This window comes from Oreochromis niloticus, linkage group LG13, assembly GCF_001858045.2.
Source record: "Oreochromis niloticus isolate F11D_XX linkage group LG13, O_niloticus_UMD_NMBU, whole genome shotgun sequence".
NCBI classification, from domain to species: domain Eukaryota; kingdom Metazoa; phylum Chordata; class Actinopteri; order Cichliformes; family Cichlidae; genus Oreochromis; species Oreochromis niloticus.
The window spans coordinates 3,996,727-4,013,544 of record NC_031978.2 but is presented as its reverse complement, the minus strand read 5'-3'; the positions used below and the strand labels follow the sequence as shown (position 1 = coordinate 4,013,544).

The following is a 16,818-nucleotide window of genomic DNA, read 5'->3' as shown; positions in this document are numbered from 1 at the left end:
GACAGTGTGAGAAGGACGCTGTATTCGAGGGGGTTGGAGGTGCGCTTTGAACGATCGTTGTCTGGCCAACCGTCACTGCTCTAACCTTCAAGAATGTGACAGATTGGTGTGAAAATTTATAATTACGTTTCTGATTGCAGTCAACATGCCACTTACAACTGCAAAGTCTCTGTAGACTCACTTGAATGCTAATCATCATGTTTGTGTTAGTCATGGTAATACTGTGCACATATTCTATGTGTGTGGATCTTGCATCTCAAATAAAAGAGAATTTCCCCACGCACAACAACAGAATATCAAGCGCTCCGTAAAATGATCTGTCAGCCTTTAACTCTCTTTTACTTTACAGTATAAAGCAATCAATTCAACTCTTGCACAGCACAATTAATGGTTGTTTCCTTAAATTAAAATTAATGACTGCTGTCATAAACTCCTTTTTTTTTTCCTCCAAACATTTTTAATGACTGTTAGCATCCTGTTGAGCAGGGAAACACCTTAACATGACACTTGTGTTGATAAGCAGCCCAATTACCGACAGACTGGGTCAAAAGTTCACTCAGGAATTTAGGATTTTAAAAGAGAAAATCCTCCCCGACTCGGTGCTTGCAGCCATAGAAATAATGACTGCAGTGCTCATGCCAAAGGGATAATTACACCTGAAGATTGTGTGAAACCAAAACTAGATCAGTGTCTTATTCTGTTTTCACACAGTATCGAGTTGAATCTGTTACACTGAGGGGCAGCTCGGGCTGGGAATGGGTTATTGACATGGAGTATACAGTGTTAGATTGGGCCTGAGGCCTGGATGATGAGGACCAGTCTATAGGCTTCAACAAGGAATGCCATTTAGTGCCAATTATTTTTAGAAAGCTAGATCGGCGAATATTGTTTTTGTTCCATCTTTCTCATTTGTCTTTCTTTATCCATCTCGCAAAAAGCAATCTGTCTTGTTCACCCTGAAGCAATAACGTGCTCCATTGTACAGCATGCCTGTTTCAATGTGTGTTTCATGGCAGCAGGAAATTCTAACACCAGGCCTTTTCAAAGGCAACCTGTCTAACCGTTATGTGACAGAAAAGCCCATTTTCACTGCCAGAATACTTTACCATGCAACTCTGGCACACTTCCACTAACCAGCCTATTATATTAGAATATCTCTCCATGCATGCCACAATAACACATTTACAACCAATGAGTGTGGGGCGTTCTGCCCTAAATTAGCCGTGACTTGCTTTTCAAAGGGTCATAAATAGCTGTGAATGATTCATAAACAGCCCACAGAGGCTGCATAACAAAACAAGAATACTGTTTAACCGGATATGTTGTCATGACAGCGTGCAGCACTTGGGGAGACTTGAGCAGTCTGAATTATCGAACTCGTGCACGTTCATTGTCATGGTAACTTTGGCAAAGTTACATCTGGGATCGGCTCAACAGATCTTCTAACACATATCACACTGGATAATTTTAGCGTAGGTGCACGCGTGTATATTATTCTACTCCACACACGTGACAGCTTTTCATGTGCAAAGTGGTGTGTATTCACATGTGGGTGAGATATTCAGTGTAATAACAGTTGTCATTTCCCTGCACTTCATACTCTCACTGTTCATCACTGAAATAAGATGAAATTATGTATCTTTCCAACAGCGAAACACAGTGTTGCACAGAGACACTATCAGTCTCTCCCCCCATGCAGCTCAGAGAGCATTATCATAGAATACTGAAACTAAACAGTGTTTAGGTGTCCCAGGTGCCAACTCACTGCGCAATACAAGTCAGACACATAGTGTTTAGAGAGAACTGATACGAGACAGAATTTAATATTGTGAGTAGTACCTAAGTTACAACAACAATTTTTTTAGATTATTAAAGGAGACAAAATGAACCTCTTGATATTTCTTGTTAGACTATCTTGTTAAACCATGTGTCTCTAAAAGCATCTCTGTCAAATTAATCATCAACATGTGGAGTTTGCACAAAATCCAGTGTGGCTTTTAATAATTTAGCTAAAGAAGTAGTTTCTTCTCCGTCCATCTAATGAATTTTATTAGCTTTGCACAAATAATGCTTTACAACAGTACAGATATCCTGGCTGTGGAAGAAGGACTGAAAAGCTGGTCATTGGTCCAAAAGGCAAGCAGACTAGCAAATAACCTCCCAGACTATCAGCTATACTAAGAATTCACTCTCTGTTTCATTTGGTCAGAATAGGCACCAAAACTATTTGGTTAGGTTCTCAGACAGGATCTTGGTTACAGGCGGATTACACATTTTTACAATGGTAAAAACTGTTTTTAGATTAAAAGAGTTCTTACCTGAACTGAATACAACAATGGCTATTAAGAACAATTTGTACAAATCAGGGTGTTTCCTTGAGGAGAGCAGTCTTTGTGATAGTATTATTGCTTAAATGCTAATCTGTACATAAAGACTACAAATATTCCATATACCTATCTTCTGAGCACTCTGCCCACCAGAGCACTTAAAATATTTTTTTAAAAAGTCAAATTCTCCCATAAAGGACCCAAATATTATACAAACATAACACTGATCAAACCTAACGCCCCAAACCAAACTCATATATCCTTGTTTTATAATGATGACCCTCTGTGGATGTGGTACAAGAAGATTGCTCTTAAAATAAGGCAGCAATCAAAAGAAAGTAAATTTTAGGACATGCGACGGGCTGCAGGGGAAATAAAATATTGTGCAATATCCCCTGCTACGTTCTGAATAGCATTTGGGCCACTTGATGTCAAGAGTAGGGGAAATTTGTCTATCGGTGCAGATTTGCCCTGGCCTTTATTGGGACAATAGTCCAAAGTTTGGTCCAGCCCCGTTCATGTGATCAGCCCACTCCCATCACTGCCAACACAGATGCAGCCTGTGTAGTCCAGCCCTGTATGTGGACAGAGCCAGAGGTGACAATTTGATAAATGTAGGTGACAGGATTTGCCAGGTAAATTTAAGATCTCTCCATTTTTACACCTGTAAACACTTTGCTGCAGGAGGTGGGAGTGGTTGTGGAATTTCTCCATTTTCAGAAGTGAGGTTTGCCAGTGTACGCTCTGGATGTGCAACCATTTGAAAGGTGGTTTTCATGCACAGCTTTCAAACTTTCAAACTCTCTTGAAAGCATATATTGGCCTTTCTACATGAACAGATTTCTCCTGGTAGAGGGCTGACAACTCTCTCTTTTTTCTTTTTTTTTCCTTGCCTGCCTATGTATCTGCCCATCTTTATATCTGTCTTTCCACAGGCGGTGAAATATTTCTATTGAGGAAACTAAAGCTTGAGCTTTAGCAGAAGGTCAGTTGTATTTAGCTTTAGACTTTCCTTATCAGTCTGAGACAAAAGGATGCAGTGAGCAGAGGACACCTCTGGTTATGGATTCCACTCACAGCCAGACACTAGTAGTCCTCTGTGGCAGAGGCTCACATCTGGCAGGTGCTTGTTTATGAGAGCAGTTAACACTGGATCAGGGAGGCTTTATAGCAAAACACATACACACGCAGACAGGCTTGAGCTCAGGCAAACAGCAGACACACACACTAGATACACACACACTCACACACACACCAACACAGCACCAGCGAGTACAATGTAGGGAGTCGTTTGTCCTTTTCCAATTTGTAGACATTTTCTGAAATGATGAGAGTCAAAAAGACTTGTTACATTTTGTTCTTTTACTCAGCAGTAAAATAAATGTAAAAACTGTTTATTTAAGGCAGGAATGTCAAATTTCCCACTACAGAAGAGAAAACTTGTCATTTCATCTACACTGATTTAGCTGGTTTGGTTGTAGTGTCACCTAACGATGTAGAGTGACATAAATATTCATGCTTATCAGCTAACTAGCTGGCTAACAAGTGAAGGTACGCATAGTCTAGGCAGTTTGTTGCGCCCTGAGAAATGTGACTGTTTTCATGACTGGTTGACATTGGACTTTGTTGTTGGCTCAAAGCTAATGTGCAAGGGAATTATGTACACAACACGCTTGTAAATTTGTGTAAACAGTCCCTCATCTGTATATATACACTTTTTATTGATATAGCAAAACGTGATCAGTCATTAGTCATAGTTTTTAGTTACTTTTCCAAAGTCCGGTGCAATTGCTCTGTCTCCAGATCACATGACCTCATGGACTTGGTGGGGACATATGGATGTAAAAGTTCTCCAGTATACGCTGGCGCTTGTCCATGAAGTGCTCTAAAAGTCAAAACCAGAAACTTAAAGTGAATCCTGAAGTTGACGGGAGCTTAGTCAAGACTTAGTCACAAGACTAATACTGAAAAGCTACAGATATTCCAGGGAGGTTTTGATAAGACAGGTGAACAATGAATTATGATAATCCAGATATTGTGAAATAATAAATCGATAAATACATTTTTCAAATTTATCAAATAGCAAATTATTTTGTTGATGCATTTCACTGTTAGTCCCATTTCCCCCATATTTACTGATTTAAAGAACTAAACATCACAGATTAGATTTCTTACAGTTGGTAGTTTGTTTCTTTTAGCCAGTCAGTTAATAACATTGCAGCAGTGTTTTTGCTTGAAAGCATGCCTCAGTATCAGTAAGCTGAATATTTGTATGACAGGCCTGGATCATGATAAAGGTCAAGTGAGCACCCTTTTTTCAAAGATAAAAGCACTCATCACCTGCAAAGATGACAACAGGTTTACTGGGAAAGCTCAGAAAAACAATCAGACCATAAACAATTTTAGTGTACGTGCACACACACACACACACACACACACACACACACATGGTGAAAGAGAGAGAGAGAGCTACTCATCCTTGACTGTGAAACTGGGTTGATGGGGGGCAGCCTATCTCCTATGGCTCACACCGTGCTGACAGGCTCATTATAGTGGAGTTAGAGTGGAGACCTTGGTGTGACAGAACCAAAGTCACTGCGGCCAACTCCCTCCAGCTTTCTGTCCCACTCACTGTAATGCCTGACCAGCACAGACATCACGGCGCAGGCCTGTTCATCCAAACCATGGATCCCCCAAGGAGAAGAGCTTGTTCAGACCCCAGCAACACATTTCTGAGTGACTGAAATGCATCTAAATGCTTGACAAAAAGCTCATTTCGTGTCCAACAGTTTTCCCATAGGAATGCCCACTGCGGTTGGATTTCTACTTTCTTTAAAAGCTTTGACACTGAAAATGGAGTTGAAGCAAGAAAGGAAATAAGGAAGGAATAATAACTAATGTGTTTTTTTCTTTTAAGGGGTTTTTGTAGTCACAAAATTGGATAAAGCAATGAAAAATCAAACGTGATCTGGACATTCATCCAAATGTAAAATATTAGCATTGTTTAACATGCCATCATCCAACTGTCTGCCATCTATAATCCAGTTTTGAGATCCCTTCTCAGAGGCCTTAACTCACATCCTGGGCCATTTCACCTCAGGAAATCACATGATAGGGTGGGGCTAGGTTTCACAGTGGATTCAGAAACCATGGCTGATTGTGACCCACACCCGTTTTCACACCTTGGCTCATGGGATTAGGAAGAGGATCAATAGGGGGTTCATGACCCTCTTGGGGACACTCCTATAGGGCTTAAAATCTGGGACTCTCCACCAGCTGCTCTTAAAACTGAAGAAGCTTCTTGGATGAGAGTTGAAACATCAGAAACGTCCAGACGCTTTTCTTTCCAAGCTCCTTAGACTACGATGACCTGGATGACTGAGAACCTTCACAGATATTAGCATTGTTTAACATGTGATCCCATAGTAGAGTACTTGTTAGCGCAAGAGTCACGCTGGGAGCCCATTCATTATCCAGGTAAAAGACGGGTGTGCCCTACTTTTTGCAGTATTATTGGTCTCATTACTTCTTATTTTCAGCAATTACCAGGAACTTCTTAGCATCTTGTATATGACTCTTTTATGGAGTGTATTTGTGTGCACACCACAGGGGGAAATGAATTGCTGTGTATTACAATGGGGTGTTGCATCCAAATGCATCTGTTCATTTCTAGGAGAGTTTAAGTCATCCATCACCCAACTGTAAGATGACATCAATGCAGCGAAAGGAAAGGCATATCTAGGAAATGTGTCACATCGGCCGCATTATATTACCATATCACATTGTTCTGTGACTGACTGGTAAGGTGGTGGAGATCATGGAAGCTGACTATCACTGGAGGGATTAGCGATAAATCCTTTTCATGACTTGCAAGCACATAACACCCCCTTCTCCCTTTAAATCTCTCTCCCGGCAGCTTTTCTCAATCTATTCCTTGATACATCACTCTGTCTCCCAACTAGTTCTCCATTTCCACTTCTTTCTTTCTCAGACCCAGAGGCATGCTAGAAAAATAGACTGCACTCTAATTGCCAATGTAATGATGCAGTCCACTCATCTCACCTGCCTAATTAATACTACAGCTGCCACCCCTGCGCTCTTTTCTCTTTCATAGTCTCACAAATGCACACATACTCTTGTGTAATTACAGGAGATGACACGTTTTTTATGAATCCATATCCCATATTGTCTGCCTTTATATACTAAGCCTTCTTTTTTTCTATCTTCTCTCTGACTATTCCTTCTTTTCCACTATAAAACATTGGCCTGTCATTCTGAAATGACACATCAAGATGTACTTTTAGAGCTGTAAGACTACTGCTCGGGTAGCTCCAGTATCCATGGAGAGAATTATTACTCAAAATCTGTAACAAATTACAACCATTAAAAAAAAAGATTCACAAGTATAGACCGTAAAATATTAAAGAATTGTGATAAATCTGAAACACAGCCTGGGCAGACACGTTTTTTTCCCCTCATATTTATAAGTTAAGGGAATGTAAAATGTAGCCCCACTATGACTTGAATGGATTGTCTCATTGTTGTACTTCATTTTTGTTGTGACAGATTTGTTAGATGCACCGCTGAGAATACTTAGAGTAGTTTCAATGACGTGAGTATTATACAGCAACAGCTTGCTCCAATTTACATGTACAACGTTGCTATACTGAGGTCTGTTTTTGGTGGACACATCAATCAATCAAATCTCATCTGGCCTGTTTTTGTTGTCATTACAGCTTGGAGGTGGTAATTCCAAAAAGAAGTCTAGGATTTAAGAAATGAATGTCCATATAAACAATGAACGAGTTATTAATAAAATTAATCAAACCCATCCTGGTTTTACGATGCCAAATATGGATTACTTACACATAGGTTTTAGACTTGCACACTACTGAAACTCCTTATTTCTATGTCGAAATTAATATTAATAGGGGAAAAAAACACCCACTAATGGAAAAATACTCATTAAAAACAGCTGGTGTGTAGGTGCTACATAGTATAAAGATGTAATGTTAGCAAATGTTTTCTGTCAATTTCTGCAGTAACAAAAAATCTTTTCACTTATTACCAAAGATGTGATTTGGCAGATTTTACTCTCTTTTTCAAGGTATTACAGCAAAAGCAAAAAACAAAATTTAAATCCTTAAACAGATATGGATTTACAAGTGTTGAGGGGAAAGAAGTACATTTGTAATCATTATATATTTGCAGTTAATACTTTGCTTGTTGGCTTGAGTTTGTTTAATAATAATGTGAGACTCTCTGCTAACTCTTTATTCAGCTCAGTTCATTCAGTTTTATTTATATAGCACCGAATCACATAGCAGTACTCAGGTGTTTTACAATATAAAACACCTTGAAGGTAAACAGCCTGCAATATTAGATAGTGCTGACTCATAGGGGGCCAGACAGTCCATTATGTTCAAGTACTTGGTGACAGTGGCAAAGAAAACACTCCTTTTTAACAGGCTGAAACTTCCAACAGAAGTGGGCTCAGGGAGGGGCGGCCATCTGCTGTGATGAGCTGTGGGTTAGGGGAAAGACGACAAAGAGACACAGGGCAGAAGGCAAACTATGGAAGGCAAAACTAGATGTTAATTACTAATGCTGGTTTGAACCTCTAAATGAAGTAGTGGTGAAAATAGTTGAGTGAAGAAGAAAGTCCCAGGCATCATGGGTAGGCCTGCATCAACCTAGGCCTACTGCAGCATAACAAAGTGATGGCTCAGGGTCACCTGATCCAGCCCTACCTATAGGTTTTATCCACAAGAAAACGTTTAAGCCTAAACTTAAAAGTAGTGAGAGTGTTTGTCTCGCCGGTTCCATAGGAGAGGGGCCTGATTGCTGAAGGCTTTGCCTCTCATTCTACTTTTCAATACATTAAGGACCACAAGTAAAACCTTGCATGTGAGGAGAAGGATTTCAAATTTAATTCTGGATTTAACTGGGAGCAAATGAAGATAAGCAAATATGGGAGAAAAATGCTCTCTCTTTCTAGTCCCTGTCATTACCCTCCACTGTGCCATTCTGAAGGCTTTTCAACCTGATGAAAATGAGTTGCAATAAAATATCTAAATCAGTTTTTCAGCATCACTCTGAGACGGGATATTTTTAATTTTAGCAATACTGCACAAATAAAGAAGACGATCTTACATATCTGTTTTATTTACACAATGAAGGACATATCCTGTTAAAAAATGACTCAAAGGTTCCCGATAATGTTACAAAAGGCCAAGAAAATGCCACCTAAAATAAGAGTCTAGTCAGACACCATATACGTTTTAGGGCCGAGTACCTGCCTTTAGTCTTACTAATTAGTGTGTGTTATTAGGTTTTATGGAAACTAAAGCTGGTTATCGTCTGCATAGCAATGAAAAAATATTCAGTGTTTATTAATAACATTGCTAAGAGAAGTATATATAATGTAAATACAACTGATCCCAGCACAGAGCCCTGTGGGACTAAGTGACATTTGTATGTGAATAAACTCCCAATTTACATGAACCAATTGGAGTTTATGATATAGAGATTCAGATTCAAACCAGTGTGGCGCAATTCCTTTAATTCTTCGCAATCTCTGTGGTCAAACATTGTGGTGATTGGTGTTGAACACTGCACTTATTTCTAGCAGGACAACGATTGGGCAGCACTTATAACCTGCTTTAAGCAGTAGTACGTTTGCTGTGGCTTGCATTTCCTTTTTTTTTCTTTTTTTTTTGATGAAACTGTAGGCAGCATATTTTTCTGAGGCCTTTTTTGGGTCACAAAAAGCGCTACAAGTTGCCAGTCCTGCGGCACAGCGGAAGTATTGTGTAAACGGCTGCTCCTGGAGTCTAGTAATTATTTCCTTTTGCCTTTTTCTTGTCCTCATTACATTAAAGAATGCTGTTGACAACACATTTTCATGAGGTTCACTTTTGCTTTTGTTGTTGCAGCTATTTTCTTTTACTTACTCTTCTCTTTATTGGCTACAATCTTTTTGTAAAATATAATGCATAGCTGTTCAGAATTAAAAACAATGAGGATAAAAGGACTTGTTCAAATTATACAAAATGTCTTCTTTTATTCTAGACAGTTCCCTTTCATTCATTATGAGTGGATGATACATGCTTCACATAAAAGAGGATCCGAGCTCATTCAATTCAAAAACTGACCTCGTGTTTCTGTCTTGTGTTTATCTGTTCTGTTCTTATCATTTTCTTAGTTTTTTTTCCAATTAGACAAAGTAACCCTTGTTATGGTATTAGCATAATTGGAAATCCATCTGTACAGATACAGTCTGAAGGGCAGAGTTAGTTCAAAGCACTGTAATGCCAGTTCTCATGTTGCCCTCAAGAGCCTCACTAGCAACTTGACGTGAGAGATTTTGTATAAAATAATGATTTTGCTTAATTTTCTCCTCAGGATATCTGGTAAAGAATGGCTGTGAATACGCCCTTAAACAGCTTTGTCCAAAATAATGTTGTTAGCATTCAATGTCTAATAGAAATTTACTAGTAATATTTAAAAAAAACTGACATGCACGTTTCAAAATTATAAATTCATGCAGAAATGTTTCCCTTAGAAACCCACAGTCGACTGCAAATGTTGCACAGGCCAGTTCTTAGAAGAAGATGATGATGATGAGGATAATATCTGTATACCAGATACAGCAAGCCTCCATTTCAGCTCATCAGTGATAAAGACTCATATGAGCTATATTCTTTAAATACATGGGATCTTTTTTTTAAGTCATTTTATCTCATCTAGCAACCATTTCATTATATGAGGTCAAAGACCTGGTCATGCATTGAACTTTGGGCGCTAGGCCTCTCAAATATAAAATTTTCCAATCCATATCCCATATTTGTCTGTAGCACAATTGTGTCATCAGGATTCATTCTAGACAGCGCCCCAAAGCTGAACTGAGCCTTTTTTTATACCTTTGATTCTCTTCTTCCTGTTGAGGATGTACTCAACAATTCGTGTCTGTGTCCATGAAAGCAATCCTGCCTTTGTTTGAGAGTTCATACAGAGGGTAACACAAGAGAACAGCAAAGGTCATCACTTTAGGTTTGAATGAATGCAAATCACATTCCACTCTTTTCTGCTGTGAATACCAAGTTTCCTCGTGTGATCACCTATTATCTGATATCACAACCAGCAGAATAGGCATCTTTCTTCTTCATATTACCCTAATCTATCTTCGAGCTGGCACATTTGCTTTGTATCAGTCCTTATCAACTTTCGCTTAATGCCGATTTACATTTAATTTGAATTTTGTTTGGTTAGAGAAATTTTAGTCCTCAGAGATCCATATTTTTGTATATTTTCACAAACAGCAGAACCAAAGCAATCAGTTGAAAATAATCACCTGTCAAGTGTGACACTGGCTAAGGATTGGATTGCTCTCTCTGGGAGAACTGCTGCCCCATGTGAAGGACTCCGAGTACCTGTGGATCTTGTTCACCAGTGATGGGAAGGTGGAGCATGAGATTGGCAGGAAAAATTGTTGCTGCACTGGCAGTGATGTGAAGGCAAAGCTTTCGATTTACAAGACCGCCTACAGTCCAAGTAGGCTTTGTTTGTTTTTCTATCATTTTTGAAGATAACTGGAATATTTTTAAAAAATTGCACGTACCAGTACAGTCATGGCTGGAGACACGCTTTTCAGTTTAGTGCGGCTCTCTTCCCTTTCAGGCACAGGCTTTCAGTAATTACTGTACTGCAGCCGCAGCTTGTGTGCAGATTTATGGCTGAAAGTAACTATCCCTAATGGTATACTTTTCTGTTGCTGAAGCTACATCTCTAACCGGTAGAAGTGCATATCCCAGTCACACAGATGCAATGAGGCTGGTGTTATGTTGCTGAGGTAAGCACTGGTTGAACTGTTGAGAACTTTCTTATTCATCATTTATCATTATTTATCTACTCTTGTTGGTAACATGATGTTAGATGCTCCATTTGAATGGACATTAGCTGCTCCCCTACTGTCTCTTGCACCTTACTCAAAAGTGTGCACGTGGGATTTGTTCATACAAATTTACTAACTCTCTACCATGTATCCACAAATAATGCCACATTCTTACTATTTAAAAAAATCTATGGATATACATTATTATCATTTAATATTTTGCCCTGAAAACGTCATGTTGTGACAGAAAGATTAATTTCATGGATACCAGAGGTTGAAATAAGCCATCCTGGTAGGTTGTTTGGGCTCCAAGGAACTCCAAGAATTGGTCCTCCCTCACATCAAAGAAACCAGCTGATATTGTTGGCCATCAATATGCCTGCTGGGCTCCTCCTCTTGGAGGACATGCCCAGCTGGGAGGACACCATGGGGGTAGAACCAGCACTCACTGGAGAGATTAGAAATTTCATCAGGCCTGCTAGTGTGCCAGGGTTCTCCAGGAGGAGCTGGATATCTTGTTGTGTAAAAGGACATCTGGTATACCCTGCTTAGTATGGCGCCACTGCAACCCGACTTTAAGTGGAAGAAAATGGATGGAAGGAAGCGTGGCAGTTCAGGAAACAGATGGACTTTTGATAGGATTTGAACATTTTTCTTTTAGCTAAATGTTTACTTCAAAGTCCTTCATCATCAGTAGGGGGGAAATAATCCTCTAAAAATTGGTAATGCCCTGTAATATAATCCCTTTCTGCCTTAGGTTGTGTTTTGATTAAACTCAAATTCGCTCATAGAACCTGGGGGTAACTGGGCTTTATGTGGACTCCTCATATCTATAAAATATGAAAACATTTCAGATTTTATGACTAATCATTTGCAACAATCTCCATGGTGCTTTCTAAGGCTGGGTTACATAATACTGAAAATGGAGGCACAAGTTAGAGAACAGAAATCCATCAGAAGACAAATTTGAATTCCATTTCAGAGAGAGTCAGATTTTTTTTTTCCACAAATCGAGTTTTACAGCATTTAAGAACATTCAGGGAAAGGTTTGAATTAAGGACTGTTTCCAAAATGCACACCTTTCCTTGACAGGAACCCCTGTTTGCGAGGTGAAACATTACGGCATCTGTTTTGTTTTGGCAGCATTTGTTTTGCCATTTCCCGTGTTCCACACAGACTACTTCTCTCTAAAAATAATTGGCTTGCAGGCTCTGTGATGCTGCTTTCAAGTGCTCCATGTAACCAGCTTTTCCTGTAGCCAGCTTTTTCCTTCGTTTGAATTCAGCTGGTCTTGCACTCGAGTGAGTCGGGTCACAAATAATGACAAAATGAATCACGGAGCTTGTTTTTGCTTTCGGTGGCTTTTCACGAATTATTTGAAAACCGAAGCAAAGACAGCTACAAAAGGATATTGGAAGTAATGATATCACATCAAGTACAGCTGAAACAGATTCCATTGTGCAAACCAAATGTAGTCAGTAATCATAAATAAGAAATTACATTTCAAATTTTCATCAGTTTCTAAAGTTAAATTATAAATATTTTACTTTGAATCTCACATGGTGGTTCAGAGAGTTTGATTCAGTGTCTTTTTACTTTGCAGTGAAAGTTGCAACAAAACTTTTACATAAAAACTACAAAGTGATTATGCTTTATCTATACACCGAAAAACAACATCTTCATACACATTTTTTTTTTTACTTCAGTTATTTCTAATCCATTTTCAGCTGCCTTCAAAGATACTCATGGTTTGAGTAGCACTGTTGATGTTTCTAATCAGCCTTTGAACCCGTTTTGTGTGTTCCAATAACCAATGGTGCATTGTTCAAGCAGTGAAATTACATTTTACATGCATAAGGATTTTAAATCCCACCATCAACATTTGGGAGATGAAGTGGCTGCCAGTTTCCAGAAGGTTATAATTTGAAATTCCTTTGTGTAGTATTATCCTTGGCAAACGCCTTCTTAAACATGCCCTCTAGCAGGATCAGCACAAGGGAGTGACTCTTTAGTGAGAGAATATTTCTAAAGGGACAAAAAAAATCATCGGAAACAGAAGGGAAAAGGGGTAAGTTTAATTATACGATTACCCTGACGGACTTTTGTGCTGCTTAATTTTGTCCAAAGGTCAAAGCTTTCATGAGACCATTGTTCTTCAACACAAACTGCACGCTCTCTTGCATAAATCCTCCTCTGGCATTTGGGTGTTTTGCTTATTTTTCTGAAATTGGGATGTGATAAAACTGTCACCCATGTGGTACCTTATTAGCTAAGTCCATTGTTTCCCTTGTGTTAATTTTCCAAAGGGCACTCCAGAATCTCAGACAAAAAATAAAAAACACTCAAGATGGAAAATGATTGTCTAGAATAAAGAGGATATGGCAAGAAGAAAAATCACTGTAAGCAAATATCGTTCTGGTATATGAAAGATGCATATCAATAATTGTTTTTTTTTTATGTTTTACCAAAACAGGAGAACATTTTTAAAATTCCCATTAGACTTTTTTTTCCATCACATCACTCCATTTAAAATCCTCTGCAAGCCACCTTCACCATGAACACATGAAAGAAACAATCTAGTTCAACAGCTTTAGTGAGCCAAGTAGCTGCCTAGCAACCAGCTATTGGGTAGCTCCTTGCAGATTTCATTTTTCATCCCCAGAGGTTGGTGCTGAGGTATAGGCCTGAAAGGGTCAGGTCAGGTCAGGGCTTCTAGGGCATGGTGCATTTGAGTGTTGTCTGATTGAAGTCTTTTGATTTTTATTTATAGGTACAGCTGGTTGGTTGGTTCGCTCATAATTGGATGACCATACTGTTTGTAACATTTCTCTTGTCCTTGGTAAATAACAGCTTGTAATCAGCATTGTATTTCATCCACAAGATGCTTATGGTCATGATGAGTTTGAGGCTGAAACTGTGTGCAGACCAACAAAGTACTTCCACATCAAACTTTTGAAACAAATAGAAAACCTATAGCATACATCAACTTCCTTACCTATTGAATTTAACGGATATCTGTACATAGAGTACAGGTTGCTAGAGGTAAAAAGTTGATGCCTGTCAAAGTCAGTGATAGCCATTAAATTGATTAATCCAAGTACCTTGATACCCCTTTGGCATCAAGATAAATAAAAGAGATATCCCCTGAATCTTACTTTTGACTGTATGAAAAAAAAAATCTAACATCTAATCAATGTGACTAAGAGGGAATCATTATGCACAGAGATAAGTGGTCTAAGTGATAAAGTGCTAATATTTAAAAAGGGAGAAATTCAAAGAGAGAGAGTGTAAAACAGAGGGGGGGGGCAAAATGAGAAAAAGATAAGGGGTTGGATTTTAGCCTTATCTCACTGTTAATGGTATTTCCAGAAGAGCTGAAGTGAACAGGGAGGACTTCACCAACCTGAGGTGTTCCTCCTATCGTTTGGGCAAATCTATGCAGTATCTCTCTGTTTATGGTCTTTTCTCTTGACTCATTCCCTCCTGATCGTGTCTGGTTAGTGAAAGATCGTGGTTATGATGAAAAGAAATACCTCAGAAATCGTCTCCCAAGTATAAAACGTTAGTTTTCTGTGAATCAATTTTGGTTTGTTTTGTCCATCATGGAGTATGACACCTGCTGTCAGTTTGGAATCACAGTGGCTTCAGCTGACATGTTTACTTGTTTCAATTATTTGTAACAACCAGTTCAGAAAAATGTAGCTTCTCGTAGCAAAAGCAAAAAACAAGAACTGCCTGTCCTACTTACAAATGTGACTTATATATTTCGTATTCTAGTCAACATATAAGCTTTTGAACAACATAGAAGTAATTAATATACTTTTAATTAAATTAATTCTTTGGCAATAACTTCATGGCTTCAGTGTTTGACAGCAGGAATGTTTGACATAAAGATCAATGTCACATTGTATTCATTGCATGGATATATTGTATGTAATTAATGTGTATAAAGATTTAATTAAATTTGCCAGAGTGCTTTTATGAGAGAATACGGTACGTGAAGGCAGATAGAGGAGGACCAAGGTGAGATGAATGAAAGAAAATGGCTTTTTTTTTATTTGAGTGATCAGTAAGAGCTTTGAATTACTGAGTAACCTCTTGTCTCTGGTGAATGAGTCGGGATGTAAGTGAGGTTTCAGAGGACTGATGGTTAGACGGAAGCAAGGGTTTGCAACATGGCCTGTATGTAGCATTCGGTGTGATACATGTCAGAGAAGCTCGGCAACTGGAAGCACTGAACAACTGGAAGCTGCAAACTTACATATACGTGACATATGCATAAAGAAAAGAAAATGCAATGATTGATTTTCTCACTGAAATGAGCTGCTATCAGAAGTCAGCCAGTTGAACTGGCTTTTGAAATGCCTGCAAAAGGAACATGCTCCTCTTCACCTTAGAAATTTGAGACCTGCTCCAAAAGCTCATTTAGTAATTATGTCTCTGTAAAGGCAATTTTCAGAAATTAAACTGGAATTGGATTAGACCACAATTACACAATCACACTGGAGACACAGAAGTATCTTGAGCATAAAATGGACTATGTGCCTCCTGTTTATTAGACAGCACAGGCAATTTAATTTTGGGTTAACGGTGACCAAATAATTGGCCTGTTGTCACAGTCCTTGTTTACATATATTTAATAATCATTAGAATGTAATAAGTGTGTAATCTTACTTTAGGAGATCAAGTGGAGCTCAATCTGATCTCTAAATGATGTCTTCCTTCCAAAATGCCTTTATATTCTTTGAAATACAAGATAATTGCTTGTCCCTCATCAGCCACAACAGTTGATTTTGATGCTGTCTCATTAGTTGGCTGATAATAATTGTAATCAGTTGCATAGATATGGCCAGTAGGTGCACTCTTATGTACTAGCAGACTCAGTAGGCAGTTGTCATCTATTATAAGCATTGTTAAACACAAAGCAACCAAGAATATGTAGGAGTCGTGCAACTGCAGTGCAAGTGAAAAAAACTTAGTCGCCCACCCTTATCCATTCCTTCTGTACATGTTACCTCCTTTTTTGGTCATTTTTTTCTTTTTTTCTGTTCTTTATTTTGTGTTTTTGTACATTAACCAAAAGCTTTTTTTCATATTCTGCAGCAATACTTACCTCTGACTAAGACTAAAAGTCAAAAAGCCAAGTCAAACAGATGTGAAAGAGTTTAAATATTTAAGAGTCTAGTGAGAGAGGCTAGTATTGGTAATAACCAAATATCATACAGTCATCTGCGATTGAAGAACAAAACTGTGGCTACACACAACCATAAAGGCTGTCGCTTCCAAGAGCTTTGAATTGCCTTAAGGGAAGGTCTCAAACATTGCAAGGGAGTTATCAAAAATGCCTGCTGCTCCACCTTTAAAGGAGCCAGCTCAGATAGCATGGCCATCCAACCATTGGGGCACCTTGACAGCAACGAAGAATGGACATCTTCTGGCATGCAAATGCTTGACAAAGGATTGACTAAGGATCAGGACACTGTGCTTACATCACTGCCTCTGTGACCCAGTTCCATAAGTAGTGGTGAATAGTAAGATTATATGGAGATAATAATGGGTTTAGATGTTCTCAAAAGAACATTTGTCATGCTAGAGTTC

General features: G+C 38.7%; 1 protein-coding gene across 3 annotated transcripts in view; it reads left to right on the top strand.

The window, feature by feature from the left end:
- Positions 1-16,818, top strand: part of nrg3a (neuregulin 3a) — a 336,802-nt gene that overhangs the window by 242,010 nt on the left and 77,974 nt on the right. The window lies entirely within an intron of this gene.